This window comes from Peromyscus maniculatus, chromosome 2 (assembly GCF_049852395.1).
Source record: "Peromyscus maniculatus bairdii isolate BWxNUB_F1_BW_parent chromosome 2, HU_Pman_BW_mat_3.1, whole genome shotgun sequence".
Classification (NCBI taxonomy): Eukaryota; Metazoa; Chordata; class Mammalia; order Rodentia; family Cricetidae; genus Peromyscus; species Peromyscus maniculatus.
In genome coordinates this window covers 60259084-60284576 of record NC_134853.1, presented here as the reverse complement: position 1 = coordinate 60284576, position 25493 = coordinate 60259084, and the positions used below count along the sequence as shown (strand labels likewise).

Below are 25493 nucleotides of genomic sequence, written 5' to 3'. Positions count from 1 at the left end.
TCAGAGCTCAGAGCTAAAATCTCACCCTTCCTCCTGCTGTCCCAGCTTCGCGAAAGAGACCTACTTCCTGTCTGTTCATTTTTTTTTTTTTTAGTATGTTGTTCTGCCTTCTCATTGGTTGTAAACCCAAACACATGACTGCCTCGTCACTGTCTGAATGTACAGCCCCCTAGGTCTTAAAGGCATATGTCTCCAATGCTGGCTATATTCCTGAACACACAGAGATCTATGAGATTAAAGGCGTGTGCCACCACCGCCACACTCTTGCTAAGGCTCAAATAGCTCTGACCCCCGGACAACTTTATTTATTAACATACAATCAAAATAATATTTCAGTACAATTAGATTACCACCACATTTCCCCTTTTCTATTTTAATAAAAAGAAAAAAAGCAAAAGGTTATAACTAACAAAGGAAAAACTATATACAAAAGTACAATAACTATATACAATATATACAAGTAATAAATACCTAAACAGGTATTTGACAAATCAGAGAAAATAATTCCATTGTCTATCCTATTTTGGTAATTCCAAGATGTATCTAATGTACTTTCTATCCTAATTAATTTTCAACTATAACTAACTAATCTTCAACTCCCTCAGAGACCCAAGAAGGGAATAATATTAGCTAACAAAAATAAAAACAGGAAGTGCATGCAAGCAACTTCCAAAAAATTTGTGAGTTGACAGAAACAGCCAGCTGCCTGGGCAGTCACCTGAGGTTTCTCCGCAGTGTTGGGGCATCATCTTCAGCCTATAGGCTTAGTGTATCTGACAGACTCATTTGTGAAGTAGGATGTACACAAAGTCAACAGTTCAACCTCACATTGGGTGAGAACAGTCCACGTACCAGAAACACCTGAATTCCACTAGTGTCCTGTCATGATTCAGGATTTTAAATTCTGGAAATTGTTGACAGTTTTTAAATTCAGCTGTCCATTCTTCTTGGCTGTGTATATATGGCTTCATCTCAGCATCCCCTTCTTCTCCACATCCCTCTATTAAATGCCAGTCTACTTTTGAGAGGCATGAGCTTTCAGCTGCTGTTCCATTGTACAACAGAAGCCATCGGCCCTCTGCTTGTTAAGCTGCCTTCGAAGAAAAGGGCACCGTACCTTTTCCGGATGCGAAGGCTGCTTCAGGGATGGGGCCATATTGTCCTGGCCTCAGAAGATGCCTTTTGATAAAGCCATAACCACGCTTGTTTTGGCAAGGATCAGTAGTCCCTTGTTTCGTGTTCTGTCTGTCCATTTTGTCCTGTTGATTCGAGGATACTTTGTTGTCTAGTAGCTAACTTTTGCCACAATGAAAGTTGACTCCATATGCAGTTTCTTCAATGCCCATATTTTCTCTGAAGTAGATTGGTACTGCCAGGAGCCGACATGTCTCAAAAAAGAAAAATTTTCTAAGTTATTAAAACATTTTAAATGCCATATTCTGTAGATCTCTGAAGGGTTTGAAGATGACCTGTCTACAGTCCCTTTTCAAATGTCCTTGCTTTCCACATCCAAAACATCTAACACTCCTCAAACCTTTTGAAATTACTTCTCCTACCCATGTATCATCATGCTCATCAGCTTCAACATTAATTGTTTCTCTAATCCAATCTTCCATAGGTGCAGATCTTGCCCTTAATGGCCTGATTATTCTTTTGCATGCTGCATTCGCATTCTCAAAGGCCAAAGATTCAATTATTGCCTTACCAACTTCTGAATCTGAGACCATTCTCTTTACTGCTGAAGCCAGTCTTTGTAAAAAATCTGTAAAAGACTCTTTTGGGCCTTGCATCACCTTTGTAAATGACTCAGATTTTTTTCCTGGTTCCTCAACTCTGTCCCATGCATTCAAGGCTGCCGTTCGACATAAAATTAGGGTTTGGACATCATATAAACATTGTGTTTGTGCTGAAGCATATTGGCCTTCGCCAATAAGCTGATCCTGGCAAACTTGTATTCCTTTATCCCTCCATTGTTTTTCTATGTTTTTAGCCTCCTCCTTAAACCAAGTCAGAAATTGAAGTCTCTGGCTGGGTTCCAGAACACCTTGTGCAAGGTCCCACCAGTCCTGTGGTACTATCCTATTATATGTTGACCAAGAGTTTAACATTTGCTTTACATATGGGGAATGCATGCCATAAGATACTATTGCCTCCTTAAACCTTTTTAAATCCAACATTTCAATTGGAGCCCAATTATTTTGTGTAGCCATTTGATCAGGCATCTGCTGTACGGTTACAGGATAAATTAAGGGTGACTGTGTGAAAACAGGCTTTCTTTCTGCAACCTTATGATCCCGACTTGAAACAACTTCACTGTTAATTTCTTCTGTCTGAATTTTTACAGGTTTAACAAGTTCTTCTAAAGCTGTTATCCTGGCACTTAAATTGACTATCTTTTTAAATATTAAAATGTGGATTAGTATAGTGATAAGGTGCATAATTCCACCAATACTAATATTATATAGTTATTCCATTATCAGACTGCCTAAAATTTCAAACAAAAACCAATTTTCTTCCAATGTACACATAAAACCCATTTGTTTTTTAATGTGGAAAAAAATTCTCTTTTAGATAGTTTCCTTTAAAATATCTGATATGTTATGACTTACCAAATCTGCGTAGAACAGTAGAAATCCGAGGGGATTTTCAAAGCAGCCACCTAGTGTCCCAGGTGTAAATCCAGAGAGAGAGAGAGAGAGAGAGAGAGAGAGAGAGAGAGAGAGAGAGAGAGAGAGAGAGGAAAGAGAGAGAGGGGAAAGAGAGAGAGAGGAAAGAGAGAGAGAGGAAAGAGAGAACGCACAAGAAAGCGTAGCCGGCTAAAGCTTAAATGCAGCCACGTGTTCCCTCTTGTGCCGAGTCAAGGCTTGGGTCTGGCTTCCTTAAGCTCCGACCACGTGCGTTGGCTTTACAGGCAGGGCCCTGTTCGGCAGGGCAGGTCTGAGTTGTTTGTAGCACCGGCTTTAGGCAAGCTGCTCACAGACCTAGGCCCGGGCTAGAAGCTGCTACCCGGACTAGGAAGCCGGCAGCTCGGACTAAGAAGCCAGCAGCTCGGACTAGGACGCCGGCCGCTTCCTGCCGCTTCCTCCGCCGCCTGCCACTGCCTGCCGCCCTTGCGGGAAAGCGGACCTGCCGTCAAGCCAAGCGGTTTTTAATGGATTCTTGTCACGTTGGGCGCCAGATATTGATGTAACCACCCGTCTTATTAAATAAGAAACACAGAAACAATGTAAAAGAGAAAGCCGAGAGGTCAGAGCTCAGAGCTAAAGTCTCACCCTTCCTCCTGCTGTCCCAGCTTCGCGAAGGAGACCTACTTCCTGTCTGTTCATTTTTTTTTAATAGTATGTTGTTCTGCCTTCTCATTGGTTGTAAACCCAAACACATGACTGCCTCGTCACTGTCTGAATGTACAGCCCCCTAGGTCTTAAAGGCATATGTCTCCAATGCTGGCTATATTACTGAACACACAGAGATCTATGAGATTAAAGGCGTGTGCCACCACCGCCACACTCTTGCTATGGCTCTAATAGCTCTGACCCCCGGACAACTTTATTTATTAACATACAATCAAAATAATATTTCAGTACAATTAGATTACCACCACAGAGATGAAACTCTTTCTTTGTTCATAAGAAAAGGAAATTGTTTTGAAGATTTCCTCAGCTTGCCCAAAACTTAAACTGGTGGTAGGTGGGGTGGGGTGGGGTGGTGTTAGAGAGAAGCTAGGAACTTAAAAGTTTAATTTTTGAACTCCGACTTGAATTTTATGTTCTTTCTTTCGTCCCTGTTCTCATATAGAGACCAAAAGCAGAATGCTTGCTGGAAGTAAAGGGTACACATTAGTTTATTACAATTAGGAGGTGTTGATACAGTCTCCCCATCATCCAAGAACATTAGTCTTAGCAGTGATAGACTACTGGGGACTCTGGGTTTGATTCAGTGGCAGAACACCTAGTTCTCATCCCTTATACACGTAAGGGGGTGGAAGAGGGAGCAACTTCAATTTCTTCTCTAGATAGTGATTCAAAAAAAAAAAAGATGTATTTATTTATTACATATGCATATATGCCTGCACACCAGAAGAGGGCACCAGATCTCATTACAGATGGTTGTGAGCCACCATGTGGTTGCTGGAAATTGAACTGGAGACCTCTGGAAGAGCAGCCAGTGCTCTTAACCACTGAGCCATCTCTCCAGCCCCCTAGCCAGTGATTTTTAAGTACAAAAGAAAACCAAACATCTCTCTTTTCTCTTCAGAGTTTTACTTCTTTTTTTTTTTTTTTTCTTTTTTCTTTTTTTTTTTTTTTTTTCTTTTTTTTTTTTCAGTTGAACAGACATTTATTAAGCACAGATGGTGTAGGAAGCTTAGTGGCCCCTGAGCTCCCCCCACGCACACGCTCTCGATGTCGATGAGGCTGCTGTGCCTTCGGCTCCCTTCTTGGTCTAGCAGGGCCTTCAGCTCTTTGATCTGCTCAGCCAGCTCTGGGTTCAAGTCAAACTCTGCAGGGAACGCTGAGATCCAGTACCTGGTGGAGGGGCAGGCAGAGTCAAGTCACCGAAGGCAGCCCTCCCTCCCTCCCTCCCTCTCTCCCCATCCCCAAGTGGGCAAGGCCAGAGTTTTACTTCTACTTTGATGTATAAAATAGAAAAATTAATCAGTGAGCATTCTACTTTGAAACGTGTTTGGTCTTGTCTAAAATAGAAAAATTAACTTCTGCAGAAAGTTGGGCAAAGATGAATCAGTGGTGAGATTCAGTTCATACATGATTTTAGTATTACTTTCTTCCTATATAGGTGAGGTTTTACTTTTCTCCTCATTCTGCCTCCTTTTGTGTACTTTGAAAGACAATTGACAGTCTTGTTTTAGAATGATAAAGACTTTCTTTTCCTTTTTGTTTTGTTATTAATATTTTAGCACACAGACTAGTGGGCTTTACTATGGCATTTTAACTTGTACCATTATACTCGGATTGCTCCCCATTACCTCTTGTCTCTCATACTGATTCCCTTTCTTCCCTCAGATAATTCCTCTTCTGACTTATGTGGTTGACTGACCAATTGATAGATTGATTTGATTGATCAGTCAGTCTAAACTGCATGAGGAAAAAAAAGGTTCAGTATTTTGTCTTTCTTCCCTTCTGGTAACCTCCCATTTTCTTTTTGGTGGTTGAGATGTGGTCTTCCTATTAGTTTATAGACTTGTAATCCTCATGCCTTTGCCTCTCAAGTTCTGGTATTTAGATGTTTGCCACCAGACCTGGCTATTTAAGACTTTAATGCCTTTAGCTTTTAAAGACTTCATTTTGGTGGGGTGTGATGTTGGCATTATCTTTAATCCTAGCACTCAGGAGACAGAGGCAAGTTGGTCTCTGAATTCAAGTCCAGGTTGGTCTGCATAACAAATTCCAGGCCAGCCAGGGCTACATAGCAAGACTTTGTCTCCAAAAAGAAAAAGAAAGGGGGAAAATAGTGTTGTTTAATTCTCATCTGACATAGTAAGGCACCTTCAATAAGCTTACTGTTTTAGTACCTAACACCTTATATTATATCTGGAAGCTTGGTGCTGGTATATATATGGAATGATACAGAAACAATACTTTATCGGAGGAACAGCAAATATTAGATAATAGTGAAATACATAAAGTAAGAGGACTGTTTTTTATTCTGAAACTTACTGAAAAGAACTAGACCATTCTTGGACATTTTTCCATCTCTTTTTCACCTCAGATTTTAATTTTGTCATTACTTTGTGTTGTGTGTGTTTGTGAGTATGGGTTGTGTACTACTGTGCTCATATGGAGGACAGAACACAACTTTCTAGAGTTGATTCTTTTTTTTTTTTTTTTTTTTCCTTCCCTCCTTTGGTATGAGTGTTCTGTCTGCATGTATGCCTACACGCCAGAAGAAGGCACTAGCTGCCATGTGGTTGTTGGGAATTGAACTCGGGACCTCTGGAAGAACAGTCAGTGTTCTAAGCCACTGAGCTACCTCTCCAGCCCTGAGTTGATTCCTTTCTAACACTGGGTTCCGGGGATTGAACTCGGGTCACCAGGCTTCCATGGGCAAGCACTGTAGCTCCCTGAGCCATTTCACCTTAGAGACTGTTTTTTTTCCCCCTTGGGTTTCTAAAGAAGTGGCTGCTGCTTTCCCCGCCTCCACCCTCCTTAACCTCCTTTTCCTCCCTTTCTCTAATTTTCTTTCTCTTTTCCTTTTGAGACCAGGTCTGATTTGAAGTTGGGATCCTCCTGCCTCAGCCTTGCAAGTACCTGGAATTCCAGCCCGTGTCACCAGACCGTTCATCTTCCGAATAGCTTTTAAAAACTCTGTACATTTTTGTTGTTGTTGTTTTTGTTTTTCAAGACAGGGTTTCTCTGTGTAGTTTTGGTGCCTTTCCTGGATCTTGCTCTGTAGACTAGGCTGGCCTCGAACTCACAGAGAGCCATCTGGCTCTGCCTTCCGAGTGCTGGGATTAAAGGCGTGCGCCACCACTGGCTGGCAACTCTGTACATTTAATTCGCATCTTCCAGCTTTGCCTGCATCTTCATCCCTTTTCTTTCCGTCATTGTTTTAGCCCTCCAGTCTGTAGACCTGCACATGTGTCTTTCTCATCTTCGTTGGCTTCATTGGACACCTGTCTCCATATAACACTCTCTCTCAGATGTTTTCCCATACTTTGCTTTGCTCCTCTTGATTTCTCTTATTTAGTATTGTGCTTAGTAAGGAGTAGCACCAAACTTACTGTCTTCATTTCTTGACCTTCCAGTGCAGCCTGAATTCCACTACCCATCGCCAATTTAAAAGTCACTTGCTTGGAACATCTATTAATTCTTCTTACCATAGATTTAAGTAGCAGTCTAACAGCCCAAAGGTTGTATAATCTTTTGTTTTTTAGAGAGCTATAATTGTTAATATTTTAAGATCACAATTTGTTTTTGTTAAAATGAGTTTTATTTTCCTTCTTGGAAAAGTCCTAACTTAATGTATGATTTCTGGGGTTGAAGTGGCTGCCTATTAAGCTCTTGTTGGTTCATACTTCAGAATGTCTCATGGTGCAAACCGGCCAGAGTAGTAGCAGTTCACCTGTCACCCCAGGAACAAGCTACCCAGGAGAAGCATGAGACAGCACTGGCTGGATTGATGGGTAGCAGGCAGAGAGGTACTAGGTTTGGGCAAGTTTGTATCATATGTGAGAATAAGTTGTTCTTGACTCAGGAAGCATTGCTGTGTTTCTTCTGACAGTACAGTTTACTCGGGAACTTCTGTTAAAGAATATAATCATACAGTAGAAGGTTCTTCATGAAAACCATTTGCAATAGATGTAGTACAGAGTATGTTAATCTTGGATACAGCAGTGAGGACTTTGCACATGTAAAATGGATAAGAATTTGTTTTATTCCACCATAGCATGGTATACATTTCAAGAGAATAGATTGTTCCAGACTTAGATGACCAGCCAATGGTTTTGGTGTACAGTAAGTGTAACTGGGAAGGTAAAAGAGTTGTAGGAGGAAAGGACCAGGGTCAAAATCTAGCAAGATAGGCTGCTTGAGACATGTCCAGCCAGCATAGGCACTCTGTAGACTGGCGTCTTCAGTGAAGAGCCTACAGAAGTTACATCACCAGTGATAATTTTTTACTATGAAGGTCTCATCTACAAGAATGCATGAAATAATACATCCCATGAGAGAAAAAGAAAAACAAAGAGCCGAGAAAGTCATGTCCAACACTGTTATGGAATATTATTTTAAAGTGTTTTACATTTTTTATGCTGTGAAACATTTGTTGAATGATGCATAGATGTGTTGCATTTGTTTAACTCTGTGAAGCTGTGTTACTTTGCCTGTCTAAAACACCTGATGGTCTAATAAAGAGCTGAACGGCCAATAGCAAGGCAGGAGAAAGGATAGGAGGGGCTGGTAGGCAGAGAGATAAATAGGAGTAATCTGGGAAGAGAGGAAAAAAAGATTAAGGAACGAGAGAGGAAGGAAAAGGACACTAGGGGCCAGCCACATAGCCGCACAGCCAGCCACAGAGTAAGAGTGAAAGTAAGATATACAGAAGAATAGGAAAAAGCCCAGAGACAAAAGGTAGATGGGACAATTTAAAGTTAAGGAAAGCTGGCTAGAAATAAGCCAAGCTAAGGCTGTGCATTCATAATTAAGAATAAGCCTCCGTGTGTGATTTATTTGGGAGCTTGGTGGTGGGCCCCCCAAAGAGCAAAAACAACTGAAAACATTTTGGCATTCCAACATGGGGGTAGAGTAAAAGAAAATCTAACACAACACAGCAAACCAACAAATCCCTTCTTTTGTCTGCATGGGGTACAGGAGGGTCAGTGGCCGCTACTAAAAACCTGAATATCCCAGCCCATGTCTATCTTCCTTGGGAACATACTGAATTGGTTGGACTCTCCCCTGAGCTGCCTTTCCCAAGCCTGTGCCAGGGATAAAATTCATTCGTAGCATTTGTTGTGTGACTGTAGAGTTTGGGCTATATAAGATTACTTGCATTTGTGAAAGTATGTCCCTTCCCCAAAGATTAACAGGCAGGCCCGGAACCATAAAAGGAGTAACAGTCCCCTGGTTTCCTTCCTCGTCCTCCCAGGAAAGTGTCCTTGAACTAATTAAAGGATTATTAGACTGACCAATTCCTTTTAAATCGGTGAGGGATGGAACCAGTGGCCAGGCAGATGGCCGGTGAGACTGGGAAATGACTGTGGTGTCTGCCCCTGTATCCAAGATACTCTGAAACTTCTTTCCCTCTATAGTAAGGGTAAGAGTAGGACGATCCTGAGTAACAGGCTGGACCCAGTAGGTGTCTGAGGAGCCCAATCCAGTTGACCCCCCGAGGGGTGTTTGTAATTGAGGGATTATCACAGACAGACGAGGGTAGAGGAACTAGCTGTGTCAGGCCCGTACCTTGAGGAATCGTGACCATGCCATTTACAGCAGTGGCCAGAATCTTAATTTCACCTGTGAAATCACTATCATGCCAGGGTAGACCTGGACCCCTCGGAGGGCTGCAGAAGCATGGCCAAGGACAAGCGTGCAAACATCAGGAGGTAAGGGCCCTGTCACCCCTGGTGGGATGACCTGAGCCCCTTCAAGGGAGTTTAATACTGTTTTCGGCAGTGGCACACAAGTACAATCCAGGCATTGCAGCCTCATGTTGGGTGCCAGTTGCCCCGGCCAGCAGGGCTACAACGTGGTTCTAGACTACCCTAAGGACGGAATGATAGAGACAGGAGATACAAGGAAATACACCAAGTCAAGATTCTGATCAAGGTGCAACTTTATTTTTCTCCAGGAGGGTTTATATAGTTCCATCAGGGTGGGAGGAGCAAGAAGCTGTCATCTGCATAAGGTGGGGCAAGCTAACAGGATGTTTGTATAGGATGTTTACAGGGTGAAAGGGTCAAGGGCTCTGACTCAATGTCCTGTTGCTAGGCAACCTGACTGTAAAATAATCTAGTTCCCTGTCTTATGGGGGTCTGTATTTTTCCACTAACTAGAGATTCTATCCTTGTCCCTGACACCCTTCCAACCCCCAACTAACAGAAAAAAAAAAATACCAGAAATACAATCAACTGGAATATTTCCCAAGAAAATTTGTAGAAAATAACTTCAAATGTAAACAGTGGCAATACATGATGTAGACTAACTGCCTGCGTTAAAAAACAATAACAAACTGGGTGTGGTGGCCCAAATCTTTAATTCTAGCACTTGGGAGGCAAAGGCAAGCCGATCTCTGAGTTAAAAGCCAATCTAGTTTATATAGCAAGTTCCAAGCCAAGCAGGGCTATACAGTGATATCTTATATCAAAATCAACAACAAAAAGCAATACAAAACAAACCTCCCAAACAAAAAAACATGAGAACCTGTAAAAATCTATCCAAAAACTGAGTAGATCTGTGGATAATAATCATCCTACCATGTACACAGATGCTGTGAACAAAAGAGGTGTAGCTGTTCTTACATCTGTTAAAGTAGGCTTCAAACCAGAACTATTCAAAAGAGATAAGACCAGTGCATTTTAATAATAATAATTGTAAACATTTATGTACCAAATGTTGTAGCTCTCACTCCAAACACCAAAGGCACGTATAGGTCCTGAACACAGTGAATAAGACACTTGAATACTCTAGTCATGTTTAGATAGATCTTCCAAACTTAAAACCAGCAAAGAGACTTTAGGCCTAAATTGTGCCATCAACCAGTGGATTTGACTAATTAGAAGGTTGTACCCAGCAGGTTAGAGGATACACACTCTACTCAGCCGTACATGGAATCCTCTCCAAAACAAATCACGTCATAGGTCACAAAGCAAGCCCTGACAGATAGAAAGCATCGAGATAATTCCGTGTGTCCTATCATACCACAGTAGAATAAAAGTAAAAATAAACAGCAGGAGATTGTTCAGAAACTACAGAATTACTTGGACACTGAGCAGACACTTTTGAATGGATAGTAGGTCATTGAAGAAATCAGAGAAGAAATGGAAACAAATGGAAAGGATAGCACAACCCCTGGGATACAGTCAAGGCAGCCCTTAGAGGGAGTTTATACCTGAAAGTGCTCACATTAAAGAACCAGAGGCATGCGCCCTTGGGCTCCAGAAAACCAAAATGAAGCTATTCCCAGATGAAACAGACAACAATAACAACAAAAAATATCAAAGAGTTAGTCTTTGAAAGGGAAACAAGATTAGCAGACTCCTAGCCAAACTTGAAAAGACCCACACTGATAAAATAGAGGCAAAGGGGAGTTGTTAGAACAGACTCCAGTGAAATACTGATTTGTAGAGAATACTTGAAAATTTATATTCCCTAAAGCTGAAACCCTAGACAAGAAAAACTTGTGAACGCATGTGACTAACCAAAACTACAGCCAGAATATATAAACAGGCAGATGATTATAAGCAATAAAATTGAATCTGTAACTAAAAGTCTACCTGCAGTGACAAGCCTAACACCAGATGGAATCACTAATCCTATCAACTTTTTCCCTTTAAAGAGAGCATCTCACTATGTAATCCTGGCTTGCCTGGAACTCACTATCTAGACCAGGCTAACCTTAAACTGACAAGGGCTCCACCTGCCTAGTTCTGGGATAAAGGGGTGCTCCACATGTTTGTCTCACTCTCATCAAGACTTTAGACTGCTCCATAAATAGAAAGGGAAGTGGCGCTGCCGAGTTCATCCTAAGAAGCCCTTGTTTGTATACCCAAGCCAGACAAAGACGACACAACAGAACCACAGGCCAGTTTCTCTTCCAAACACAGATGCTCAAGTACTCAATACTTGCAAATCAAATTTAAGAACATGTTAATGTCATACAGGGGCTGCAGAGATGGCTCAGTCAGTAAGGGCTTGCTGTGGAACTTGATGTGCTGGTTTGAAGTGCAGTCCCCATGGACTCATATATTTGAATACTTGGTCCACTGGTTGGTGGAGGTGTTTGGGAAGGTTTAGGAGGTGTGGCTTTGTTGGAGGAGGTGTGTCACTGGGGGTGGGCTTTGAGATTTCAAAAGTCCACACAAGGTCCAGTCTTTGCTTGCCTCTAACTTGCAGATTGGGATGTAAGCTCTTAGCTGCTGTTCCAGGGACATGTCTGCCTCAATGCTGCCATGCTTCCCACTGTGATGGCACTGTAAACATAGCCAAGAATCTACAACTAGAAAGATCATTGGCCCTAGAGAATTTACTACCATTTACTTAAGTTGATAAAATACTTAAGTACCTTCTAAGTACGAATCTTGATACCCATAGATAAGTGCAGATCTCACATATCAAGAAGCTTATTTTTTATAGCAGTTAGAGACTATTACAGAGAACTACAGCTGGTAAAAATGTAGAGAATAAGTCATTTTAGAGTGTCCATCCCCAAATAGCCCTTACACCAAAGGCCCAGGTGACATCAAGGGAGAGGGGACAAAAAGATTGTAAAAGCCAGAGAACTGGGAGGACTTCTGTAAGACAATGTCTTCTGGACATGACAGGGCTGTTGTACATAAAATCTGCATGTTGGTTGTCTGTGCAAAACCACACCAGTTGACATCCCTGCATGGATTGGGGAAGACCTCCCAAGGACTCAGCCCTAGTTGAAGAGGTCCAGTAGATGGCTGCTGAGGGAGGGAGGGTCAGTTTTCTCCAGGAGTGTGCACCTAATAGTTTGCCCATCCCAGAGTCAGTCCTATACCCATGTACATATAGGGAATACTAATTAAATTCAGTATACATACAAGTATAGAGAAGGAGGATATGAACTTGAGAGGGTGATGAGAGCCCACGAGTTGGCAGAGGAAAATGGGTGTGATAAAAATACGTTGTACATGTGGATTAAATCTTAAAGGAAAGTATAGTTTAGGGAAAAAGAATTTTAGAGTACAAGGATCCTTAAAGAAGCAAGCCCAGTGCCTTGGCTGTTGATTAGTCCTTTTCCCTCCCCAGCCCTTTTTACAAATAGTGTCTCACACTGTAGCTCAGGCCTCCTGCCTCAGCCATCCAAGTACTGGGTTGACTGCAGTGAGCCACCACACGTAGCATGATTATTTATAGCTGTTTGAGTAGACTCTGGCTCATCTGCTTCATTAAAAGCATGCACTCAGTTTCCTGCCCCTGCTCCCTAACTGTTCTCATTCAGTTACAGGCAAAAGTTCATGTGCTGATTAAAATTAGTTTCAAGCCTTTGACTTGTGTTACATTTTGTTAGTTCAGGATTCCAGGTGTTTATTATCACTCTAATCTCTTCTAGTTATTATGTGACTTTATAAGTTACCTTTTACCTTTTGATTAAGTGGCATTGTGTTTACTTTGTGATCTTGTCTTTTATGATTTATTCCAATATACATCTATAGTTTCTAGAATCAGGTCAAATGATAGTCATAGGACTATTCTACAGTTTAACCACAAAATACTGGTCTTAAACTTACTAGTCTCTCTTTCTTAGGATTTCATACATGAATATGCTGTATTTGCATCCTTTCCACACTCCTTCTCTTCCCCACTTCTGTGCCCCTCAACTACTTCAACTCATCACCTTCTCTTGTATATTACATATTTATAAAAGTATACATGTGTGTGTAGCCTACACAATAGTGAGCACAGTAGTGCTGCCTCAGTAGTGAGCACAGTAGTGCTGCCTTTATCTGCATGTGTTTAGGGCTAAGCTTCTAGGATTGGAGAAATTAAACCAACAAACAACAAAAACTGCCGGATTGTTTCCCCTTTATAGCCGTTTGCCTGTAGCTCTTCATGCAGGAGTGGAGCCTTGTGAAATCTTTTCCTTCATCTGTGTTGATGTGTCATAGGTTTTCTGCAGGCATCTATTGTTGTTGAGAGTTCATGGGAGCACCATCCTTGTCCAGAAAAAACTATCATGCAGCAGTTTCCCAGTCCTCCAGTTCTTAGAGTATTTCTGCCCTCTCTTCCATGATGTGCTCCCAGAGCCTTAGGTATAGTATACTGTTTGTGTTATAGATGCCCTAATTGAAGATGGCTACCTCACTGTTGCTTACTCTCTGAATTTAGGCCAGTTGAGGATTAAGTCTCCATCAGCTGCAGAAAGAAATTTCAACATGTGAGAGTTGCACTTATCTATGGGTGTAACAGTGAGTTCTTAGAAGTTATTTGGAAACTATATTATTTAGCAATGTGATAATAGTAGGCTCTCCTTTAGTGCCTATGACTCTTCCAGCTGTGGGCCCTTGTCTAGGTTTACAGTTCCAGGCATAGGTTCCCTCCAGTTGACTGGTCTTTAGGTCCAGTTAGATAGCTTTTGGTTGCCCCAAAGTGTTTGTATTGTGCCCGTGGGTATGTCTTGCCAGTGGCATCATTATTGTGGTTCTCATGGTTTCTTGGTAAGGTTTATCTCGGGCTTTGTTACTGGTTTTGGTAGGGTTTTGATTGTTGTCCTCCCCACACACCCCATACCCACTACTCTGAATAGGAGTAGAGAGTATTTCCTATTCTTTCTAAGTGTGTGTTTAGTGGTATATAGGAAAGTTTTGCAGATTGATTTTGTTTACTGTCAATTTGCTCAAAATGTTTATCATTTTTGGGAGTTTTCTGGTATAATATTTTAATTTAACTTCTTTTTCAATTTGCATCACTTTAATTTCCTTCTCTTGTTTCACTGCTCTAGCTAGGACTTCAGGTATTGAATACTATATTGAAGAGGAGTGGAGATAGTAGACCCCTCTGTCTTGTTCCTGATTTAGTGGCTATATTAGTAGGTTTTTCTGTTGCTGTGATAAATGCCATGGCAAACAGCAGTTTGGGGAGGGGTGGGTTTATTTGCTTTACAAGTCCCTATTCACAGTCAGTCATTGAGAAAAGTGAGGGCAGGAACTGAAATATAGATCATGGAGGAGCACTGCTTCCTGGTTTGTCCTGTCTACACACACACAAACAGCACAAAGAGATTGCTTTGATTTTTCTCCATTTAGGATGATGCTGATGGTGGGGTTATTGTATTTAGCCTTCACTATGTGGAGGAATGCTTCTAGTCCTATTCTCTCTAGAACCTTTTTTGCTTGCTTGTTTTGCTTTGTTGTTCGTTTGTTTTTTCAAGACAGGGTTTCATCTGTGTAGCAGATGTTTCTGCACCTCAATCCTATAGGGTGTAGATTTCATCTTTTACCCAACTACCCTCCCCCCTTGGTGGCTCAGTTTGTAATCATAGCATTCCAAAAGATGGAAGCAGAAGAATCAGGATTTCAAGGATTCAAAATTAACCTTGGCTACATGACACCCCCCCCCCCAAAAAAAAACAACAACAAACCAAAACAGAACGGAAGAGGCAACACATAAGTAAGAAATTTATGTTTTGCTCATAGTTTGTTGAAACAACTTTGGGGTGTTTGTTTATTTGTTTTTTTACGTATATGAGTCTGATGAGATGGCTCGGTGCTTAAGAGTGCTTGCTGTTCTTTCAGAGGACCTGAGTTTGAATCCTAGCACCCAAGTAGCTCACAGTTGCATATAATTCCAGTTCCAGGGGTGTGCCATTTACTTCTGCCCTCTGTGGTCACTTGCATACATGCACATGCTCATAAAATAAAATTAAAAATTAATTTTAAAATTTAGCAAAAATGACAGTATAAGTATCGCATATATACATATCTCTCAGCCAAAAGAAAGACACTTCAAAACTCAAATAGGATTGTAGAAGTTCTGTGCTAGAAACTGAAGGTAGAAACCAGGGATGGGGTTACTCCATAGCTGAACACCTCTGGTAGGCCCTTGAAAGACTGACAATTTAACATCCCTCTTACAGAATGCTTGTAGCATTGAATTCCCAGTTTTCTTGGCTTTTTGTTTCATGTTGGAACTAATGCCAGTTCATAATTGCTCCAGTCAGTCCCCATGTAGAGTTCTTTATAACTAATAAGAATTCTGCAAGAAAAGTGAATCAGATTGGAAACAGTGGCTGAGCCATCTAGGAACTAAGACAGCAGCCTCACCTCACTTTCTGTCCTGCCCAGTGAGAGCCCCCTTCTCAAAATTGCATTTATAAAGACCCGCACTCCCTTAGAGAATGCCTTGAGAGTAGCTTTGTGTAGAGACCCGAATCCCCCTCCCCTAGCATCTGTATTACCCCTTCATTACTAGGTAAGGAAGGGCTTGGTCTAGTGGTACCCATCTATAATCCCAGCTCCAGGTAAGCCAAGGCAGGGGCATTTTATGGATTTGAAGGTAACCTAGTTTATATAACAAAACCCTGTCTGTGGGGAAAAAAAAAACACAAATGTGCAATCACATTGCCCCACCCCCACCCCCCAACAATCAAACCAAGCAACCGTCTACATTTATATTTCTGCATATTTCCAATTTGGGTGGAGATCCAGAAGTTAGCTGATTGGTTCTATTCCCAAGGAACATGTTACACCATGAAGGTTTAAATTGAATGGGATAGTGAGATGAGGTGAGGTGTGGGTCTGAAAGCCAACCAGGAGTCTGTTGGGTCTTTCTCCTTCAGGATATCCTCTCTCTTGTTTGAGCAGAGGCTACCTGGATTGATTTGCATGTGTGCTTAAATGTGTATTCAACGTTTCAAGATTTCCTCTGTGGAAATCTTCTACATTAGAAAGACATTTAGAGTCCCATATTAGCATAACTAAAGACTTTGGGAGAGTTTTTAGTAACTGGTGATTTAACAGCTGGGCCTTAATGCTACCTGTGTACTTTCTGGTGCTGGTGTCTCCATCTCTTTATTCAGTGCTGAAGAGAAACATTTTTCTTCAATAATTCCAATGAGGTCCATTTGAAATACTTTCTTAACTGAATTATGAGTGATGAATTTTTTAATTCAAAAACTCCTCATTATTACAAATATTCTACCTTATAATCATTCTTTAATATCTTTAAATTGGTCTTGTTACTATCTTTAAATTGGTATTGTATGTGGGGTCTGCAGAAACGGTAACACTTATCAAAATAATTTTTACATACTTTTTTTTTGGTTTTTTTTTGGTTTTTCGGGACAGGGTTTCTCTGTGTAGCTTTGCGCCTTTCCTGGAACTCACTTGGTAGTCCAGGCTGGCCTCGAACTCACAGAGATCCGCCTGCCTCTGCCTCCTGAGTGCTGGGATTAAAGGCGTGCGCCACCACCGCCCTGCATTTACATACTATTTTAACATTAAAATAATATGTTTTCACTCTTCATATGTGAACATAAGTATTCTTTTAAATTCTTCATCCCATGCCTGTGAACTCTTGCTTGTTCAAGTGTCTTTGAGCAATTTCTATTTGAGAGGATGGTATTTTTGACTGGAGAAGAAAGGCTATTGCCCTATTTTACTTTATTTCCAGTATAAATAAAATGTTTATTATCATGCTTTCTAATATCATTTTGCTTATAAATTGTATTTCTTTAGAACTTAATTAAATGAAATCAGCGAAAATAGCTGCTCTTATTTATTTGTTTGTTTATTTATTTTTTGGTTTTTTGAGACAGGATTTCTCTGTGTAATTTTGGTGCCTCTCCTGGATCTCGCTATGTAGACCAGGCTGGCCTCAAACTCACAGAGATCTGCCTGGCTCTGCCTCCTGAGTGCTGGGATTAAAGGCATGCGCCACCGCCACCTGGCTTCTCATATTTTGTAAGGTTACTTTAATCACATGTATCAACCAGTGCACACAGATAGATATATGTCAAAATATTAAGCATTAGGATTTATAATATATTAACAAAATACAAAAATAATTTTCATTACAGGAAACTGTATAGAACTTAATCTACAAATTCATTTTTTATTGAAATGTATATTCCCTTTTCTCTAGAAGGTCCTCTGTTATTAAAATTTATAAAGTCAGTAAGGAAGTGAAGTAAAATAACATAAGACTGACTTTTCAAATTTTTTTAGGTACTGTGCCTATGTAAGCCAGGAAAAATGTTTTAACAGGTAAATAAAAATGGGGACGTTGAGGAATACAGAACCAGGTGAATAGCCACGTCTATTCTGTCCGGGAGTGAATGGATCCAGCTATCTGACCCCTCCCCCCCTCTCCTGTTAATTCTTTTAAGTGATCACATACTCAGATCAGAAGCCACACCTGTTGGAGTCCACAGAGGCTATCTAGTGAGACCTTACTTAGGGTCCAAGAATCTGAGCTTGCTTTACCCAGTGGGGCTGCATAATGGGATGATTTGACCCCGGCCGTGGTTACCAGGAGTTTGGAAATGTGTATACTTGGCTGTACAGTGTGCTTTCATCTTGCAAGGGGGAGGTCTTTTACCTTTCTCCTTGGCTTATAAAAAGTCCTTTGGAATAAAAAAAAAAAAAAACGAAGAGGCTGTTGGGTATTGACCCAGGTCCTCCTGATGCTATCCTGTGTTTCTGTCTTCTCTTTGGCTAGTTCTCTTTATCATTTCTCAATTCCTCTCACCTCCACCTAAGAACTTTTCAAAAGGTGGGAGCTGGACTCCCACACACACACCCTAAGGCTTATCCTCAAACTTGATTGGTGGAGTGAATTCCCACTACAAATTGCCTCATTCCTGATTGAATTGTGATAAACTGGTCTAATTCTGCTACTTATTTTATTCTTCTGCATGGACCACCCATGGAAGTTTGCTGTAGCCAGACTTGGATAAAAAGAAGCACTCAGAACAATTGCAGCTAATGGGACCTTAGAGAGGGTAATCAGGATTCCAGGCTGAACTTGAGCCATCCTTTTATATCTGACTAATTACCTGAAAGTGTTTCTCTGTGCATTGCAGCAACAATGGGAGAACAGCAGTGGCGCATGAGTAGAGGGTGGTGAATACACCTGTCTGTAGAGAAGGAAGGGGGCGGGGCATCTGAGGAGGCGGGGCAGTGGTAGTTAAGCTTGTTTTAGAATTTAACCCCTCCCCCCAATATAGCAATGTTTATTCCAGAAAATATACTTTAATAGTACAAAAATATAATCCAACTCTGTGTGTATCATCCCCACTCCCTTTTATGTTTGTCATTTATTATCTTGATTCTTTTTCAAGTTCTTTTGACTATCTTGGATATCAATTCTCAGATGTGCTTAGTTGATTGTTCTTTAGCTTTAGTTTAATGATGTCCCATTTGTCTTTGGTTGGCTTTAATTACTGGGCAGATGGAGTCCTGCTCAGCAAGTCTTTCCCTGCACCCAGATCTTTTTTCTTGTAGCTGTTTCAGAGTTTCAGGTACTGCATTGAATGAAGTCTTTGATTCTTTTTTTTTTTTTTTTTTTGGGTTTTTTCGAGACAGGGTTTCTCTGCGTAGTTTTGTGCCTTTCCTGGAGCTCACTTGGTAGCCCAGGCTGGCCTCGAACTCACAGCGATCCGCCTGGCTCTGCCTCCCGAGTGCTGGGATTAAAGGCGTGCGCCACTACCGCCCGGCGAAGTCTTTGATTCTTTTAGAGTTGACTCTTGTGCTGTTTGATAGACAGGGGTCTAATTTCATCTTTCTACATGTGGTCACCCAGTTTTCCCAGTAGCATTTGTTGGCAACGACTGTCTTTTCCAATGCATATATTGGACGTCTTTGTCAGATATCAGATGCCTATAGTTTTATGTGCCCATATTTGCTTCTTCTGTTTTTGTGCCAGTGCTGTGCAGTTTGTATTACTATTGCTCTGTAGCATATCTGGAATTGCAATTTCCCTAGCACTGTATTTGCTTGGTATTACTTTGGCCATCCTGGGTCTTCTGTTGTTACTTACAAATTTTAGGGATCCCCTCATTTCTGTGGAAAACGTCATGGGATTTTGATTGGAATCGCAGTCAATCTGTAAATTGCTTTTGGTAGAATGGCCATTTTCACAATGTTTTATTATATGAGCTGTCTTTCCATCTTTATCTTTTATCTTAAATCTCTTGATTTAAAGTTTTAATTGTAGAGGTCTTTCACCTCCTTAATTAGATTTATTCTCTCTTCCCCCCCTTTGAGGCTGTTATAAATGGGAGCGTGCCCATGATTCATTCATTCTCATATTCTCTCTCTCTCTTTTTCTCTATCTCTATCTATCTATCTATCTCTCTATCTCTCTATCTCTCTATCTCTATCTCTCTCTCCAGGATTTCTCTGTGTAATTTCCTGGCTGTCCTGGAACTTGCTTTGTAGACCAGCCTAGCCTCGAACTCACAGAGATTCACCTGTCTCTGTCTCCCAAGTGCTGGGATTAAAGGCGTGCACCACCACTGCCCGGCTTGAATTTTTCTTTCTTTATGATGTTGTTGGCTGTGGATTTGTCATATATAGCCTTTATTTTTTTATATGTTGAAGATTTCCTCAAGCTCTCTCTTTTCTGGGACTTTTACTCACATTATGAAATTGCTTTAATAGTGCTATCTGTATAAGTGATGTTAGGATAGGGCAGCAAATGCACATTGGACACGACTAGCGGACCAACTATGAGTGAATAAAGAGTTCACACTGCTCCCATGCTTTAGCTGCTAAGACAGCTCTGGGCTACTTCCTACTCCCCCTCCCCCTTCTTCTCTTCAGCCTGTAGTAAGGCACCAGGGCAGTCATGTTGCTCTCAGCCTTGGAGAACAACGTCTCACCTGTGCCTTCATCCACCAGTGCATGAAGCTTGTACCAGAACATGGCTGTGACCTGTTCTGAGATACATTAGAACAGTTCCTGAATGGTGGTGCAATTAGCATTGAAGGTGACAGACATTTAGTCCCTGAGGTGTAATGTCACAGACAGCTATTTTCACATTGTTGGGGATCTGCTGTACTAGGTCACTACTGTTCTTGTTTGGATGTTAAGCATCTGTTGCACCTCCTTCATGGACACGTGGCACCTATTGTCAATTAGAACCTGTGGCAGTAGAGGGCAATGGGAGTCACAGATGGTCATCATGTTCTTGCCATCAGACATCTGGGTGAGCTCAGGTACCGTCAGGATGGAGTCCTACTGGCTTCCCAACTGGTCAAAGAGACAAAGCCAGGCATGAAGAAGTGTATTGGAGAGAGGGCACCATATTTTCAGGCAAGTGGTTACTTTACTTGTGATGGCAAATGGAGTTTGTGTTACTTTAAGTGGCTATAATCAGCTTTAGCCTTTGAAGTAGATGTGTTAAGTCACACAGATTGTTTTCAAAGCAACAGGTCTCATCTGTGTTGTCAACAAGTTGATGGACTGAAAGGGTGGCATTGTAGGGCTCAACCACTGTGTCCAACAGTCTGGGGGAATGTACTACACTGATGTTGGTGATTTTGTCTAGATACTCCTCTCAGCTCTTGTTGATGAGGAGGATCCCAGACCCAGATCTCCCACCCAGGGACTGGGTCAGCTGAAAGCCCTGCAGGCAGTCACAGCTCTTAGCTTCCTCACAATGTCCAAGAGCAACTCGGGCAACTCTGTAACTTCTGTGGAGTGTCTTGACCCATTTATTCTCAGCTTTACTCTCACCTAAGAAGTTACCAAGCCTGATCTACCAGAAGGGCTCTGAGCTCACTGAATCCATGGTGTGGGCCTCTAGGTCCATGAGAACAGCATGGGCCACGTACTTGTTGCCTCATTGTACTGTTGATGCACTCAGCCGGAGGTTACTATCCCTTTAGTATGTGGAGGTAGGATCAGTGTTCATGCTCATCACTGATCACTTGACAGTAATCTGATTGGTGTATTGCCCAAGCCTGCAGGTGCATGACAGGTAACTAACTGCAGAGTAGCTCAAAGCAGGCACAGAGTACTTCTCTGGGGTTTTCATTATTGAAGGCATGTTGGGTTTTGTCAGAGGCCTTTTTTGCATCTTTTGAAATGCTCACATGATGTTTGTCCATTTGTATGACTTTATTTTAATGATTTACATATGCTAAATCATCTCTATCTCTAGGATAAAGCCATCTTGATCAAGGTAGCTAAGTATACTGTTTATAGTTCTTTGTAGAAAATCTGATAGAATTCTGTGAATTCATCTGGGCCTGGGCTTGTCTTAGTGAGAAGTCTTTTTTAAATATTTGTTTATTTTTATTCATATGTACATGGTTTCTGCTTATGTATATGTACATGTGTATTTGAGTACCCATAGAGACCAGAAGAGGGCATTGGATCCATTGGAGCTGGAATTACAGGGAGCTGTGAGCTCAGATTCAAACCTTGGTCCTCTTTGGAAGAGCAGCAGGTGTTCTTACCCACTGAGCCATTTCTCCAGCCCCAAGAAAGGGTTCTTAGTACTGTTTGATCTCCTATTTGCTGTGGTCTGTTGACGTTGAGCTCTTCTTGATTTTACTCTAGTGGTTTAGATTTTCTAAATTAAGTATATAGGTCTTAAAACTATATTTGAAATAGATGGCTCAGAGGTTAAGAGCACTGACTACTCTTCCAGAGGTCCTGAGTTCAATTCCCAGCAACCACATGGTGGCTCACAACCACTTGTAATGAGATCTGACGCCCTCTTCTGGCCTGCAGGGACACATGCAAACAGAACACTGTATACATAATAAATAAATAAATCTTATTTTTTTTAACTGACTAGCTTTTAGATTTCATTGATTCTTGTAATGTTTTCTTTGTGTTTATGACATTAATTTATACTCTGACTTTTATTATTTCTTTCTATATACTGAATTTTGGTGTGGTTTGTTCTTATTTTTCAATTCCTAAGTTACATCATTAAGTCATTTTTGTATGCTTTCTGAGTGTTTTTAATGTAGGAGCTGATAGCTGCAAATTTCCCTTTCAGGACAGTGTTCCAGAGATTTTGTTTCGTTGTGTCTTCATTTTCCTTTAATTCTGGTAATTTTTTTATTTGTTTTTTATTTCTTTGATCCATTTATCATTTAGTAATATGTTATTTAATCTCTGTGACTTTGTGTAGCTACTAGACATTCATTTGCTGTTGATTTTACACTATTTCATTTTGTAGTCAGATAGGACATACAGAATTATTTCAGTTTTTCTGAACTTGTTAAGATTTGTTTTGTGGCCGGGCGGTGGTGGCACACGTCTTTAATCCCAGCACTCAGGAGGCAGAGCCAGGTGGATCTCTGTGAGTTCGAGGCCAGCCTGGTCTACAAAGTGAGTTCCAGGAAAGGCACAAAGCTACACAGAGAAACCTTGTCTCGGGTAAAAAAAAAAAAAAAATTGTTTTGTGTCCCAGGCTATGTTCTGTTTTAGAAAAGCTTCCATGGGCTCCAGAGTGGAATGTGTATTCTTTGGAGTTTGGGAGAAATACTCTATAGACCTGTTAGATCTATTTGATCAGTATGATAAAATTTAATTCTTTTAATTTTTGTCCAGATGACCTACTTATAGGAGAAAGTGGGATATTGAAATCACCTCCTATACTGAATTGGAGTTAATCAGTGTCTTTAATTCCAGTAGTAATCATTTTATGACATTGGGTGTGTCAGAGTGTGATACATGTGTGTTTAGTGTTGGAATGTCTTCTCAGTTAACTGTCCATTGATTAGACTGAAATGCCCTTCCTTTTCTCTTCTGACTGGTTTGGTTTGAAGCCTGTTTTGTCAGAATTAGATAATGACAGCTGCTTTCTTCCTGGTTCCATTTGTTTGGGATATGTTTCTCTCTCTCTCTCTCTCTCTGATTTTTTGAGACAGGGTTTCTCTGTGTAACAGTCTTAGCTGTCCTGGAACTCGCTTTGTAGACCAGGCTGGCTTTGAACTCACAGAGCTCTGCCTGCCTCTGCCTCCCAAGTGCTGAGATTAAAGGTGTGGTACGCCACAGCCGCCCGGCCACCACCTCCCGACTCTATTCTTTCTCTTTAAGGTGGTGCTTATCTTTTTTTTTTTTTTTTTTTTTTTTGGTTTTTCGAGACAGGGTTTCTCTGTGTAGCTTTGCGCCTTTCCTGGGACTCACTTGGTAGTCCAGGCTGGCCTCGAACTCACAGAGATCCACCTGGCTCTGCCTCCCGAGTGCTGGGATTAAAGGCGTGCGCCACCACCGCCCGGCTGTGGTGCTTATCTTTAAAGTTTCTTGTAGACAGCAGAAAGATTTTTTTTTTTTTAATTTGTTTTGTTTGAGACAGTGTCTCTATGGAATGCACTGTGTAGCACATTCTGGCCTCAACTAATCCTCCTGCTTCTGCCTTCCCAGTGTTGGTTAAGATTAAAGGCCTTAACCAGCTTGGGTTTTGTTTCTTATTCCATTCATGTTTTTTGATTGGGGAATTGAGACCATTAACATTTAAAGTTACTGTCAATAGGTGTGTGTGTGTGTGTGTGTGTGTGTGTGTGTGTGTGTGTGTGTGTGTGTGTGTGTGTGTATACACACTCACGTGCACACATACTGTTTATATTGTCATATCTTGTGTTTTAGTCATTATAGCTTCCTTTGTTTTCTTTCTATAGTCTATTGGCTATGTTTATTCCTCTCTCCCGCATTAAGTATTGTTTACAGTATTCTCTGTAGGACTAGTTTGTTGGACATAAATTCCTTGTCTGTTTATATCATAGAAAGTTTTTTGTTTTTGTTTATTTATTTTTCTTCTTCAACTATGGCATGACTCCTTCATTTCTTCAACACCAGTAACACCTGGGAAACTAACACTTGACCAAGTTTGGCTGTAGATGTAACCAATCGTATTGTTAAAATAAGAAACACAGAGCCAATGTAAAAAAGAAAGCCGAGAGGTCAGAGCTCAGAGATAAAATCTTACCTCCTCCAGTGCTCCTAGCTTCCCCGAGAGAGAGGGAGGTACTTCCTGTGTCCCTGTTTAAATAATCTTTCTGTTCTGCCTTCTCATTGGTTGTAAACCCAACCACATGACTGCCTCATCACTGCCTGTAAGTACCGCCCTCCAGGTCTTAAAGGCGTATGTCTCCAATACTGGCTGTATCCCTGAACACACAGAAATCTACCTAGCTCTTCTAACCACCACGCTCTTACTATGGCTCTAATAGCTCTGACCCCAGGGCAACTTTATTTATTAACATAAAATTAAAATAACATTTCAGTACAAATAAAATATCACCACATTTCCCCTTTTCTATTTTAATAAAAAGAAAAAAGGCAAAAGGTTATAACTAACAAAAGAAAAACTATATACAAAAGTACAATAACTATATACAATATATACAAGTAACAAATACCTAAACGATGTCTAGTCCATTTGTATTTGACAAATCAGAGAAAATAATTCCCTTATCTATCCTATTTTAGTAAGTCCAAAATGTATCTAATTCACTTTCTATCCTAATTAATCTTCAACTATAACTAACTAATCTTCAACTCCCTCAGAGACCCAAGAAGGAAATAATATTAGCTAACAAAAATAAAAATAGGAAGTGCACAAAAGCAACTTCCAAAAATTTTGTGAGTTGACAGAAACAGCCAGCTGCCTGGACAGTCACCTGAGGTTTCTCCACAGTGTTGGGGCATCATCTTCAGCCTATAGGCTTATCGTATCTGACAGACTCATTTGTGAAGTAGGTTGTACACAAGGTCAACAGTTCAACCTCACATTGGGTGAGAGCAGTCCATGTACCAGAAACACCTGAATTCCACTAGTGTCATGTCATGATTCAGGATTTTAAATTATGGAAATTGTTGATGGTTTTTGAATTCAGCTGTCCATTCTTCTTGGCTGTGTATATATGGCTTCATCTAAGCATCCCCTTCTCCACATCCCTCTATTAAATGCCAGTCTACTATTGAGAGGCGAGAGCTTTCAGTTGCTGTTCCATTGCACAACAGAAGCCATCGGCCCACTGCCTGTTCAGCTGCCTTCAAAGAAAAGGGCACTGTACCTTTTCCAGATTGTGAAGGCCACTTCAGGGATGGTGCCATATTGTCCTGGCCTCAGAAGATGCCGTCTGATAAAGCCATAACCACACTTGTTTTGGCAGGAATTGGTAGTCCTTTGTTTCGTGTTCTGTCTGTCCATTTTTTCTGTTGATTTGAGGATACTTTGTTGTCCAGTGGCTAACTTTTGCCACAATGAAAATTAACTCCATATGTAGTTTCTTCAATGCCCATATTTTCTCTGAAGTAGATTGGTACTGCCAGGAGCCGACATGTCTCAAAAAAGAAAAATTTTTAAGTTATTAAAACATTTTAAATGCCA

At 40.9% G+C, this 25493-nt stretch overlaps 1 protein-coding gene and 1 pseudogene across 2 annotated transcripts in view; one reads left to right on the top strand and one right to left on the bottom strand.

Annotated features, from left to right (window-relative positions):
* Znf292 (zinc finger protein 292) overlaps positions 1-25493 on the top strand; it is an 80641-nt gene that overhangs the window by 12175 nt on the left and 42973 nt on the right. The window contains exon 1 of one of the 2 annotated variants that reach the window (XM_076564040.1): positions 22058-22204. The exons of the other annotated variant lie outside the window; for it this stretch is intronic. The gene's annotated coding sequence lies outside the window, so the exon portion shown is untranslated. Of the gene's footprint in view, positions 1-22057; positions 22205-25493 lie in introns of those variants that run through there. 2 annotated transcript variants of the gene reach the window in all.
* On the bottom strand, positions 19925-20945 carry LOC121827200 (tubulin beta-4B chain pseudogene; annotated as a pseudogene).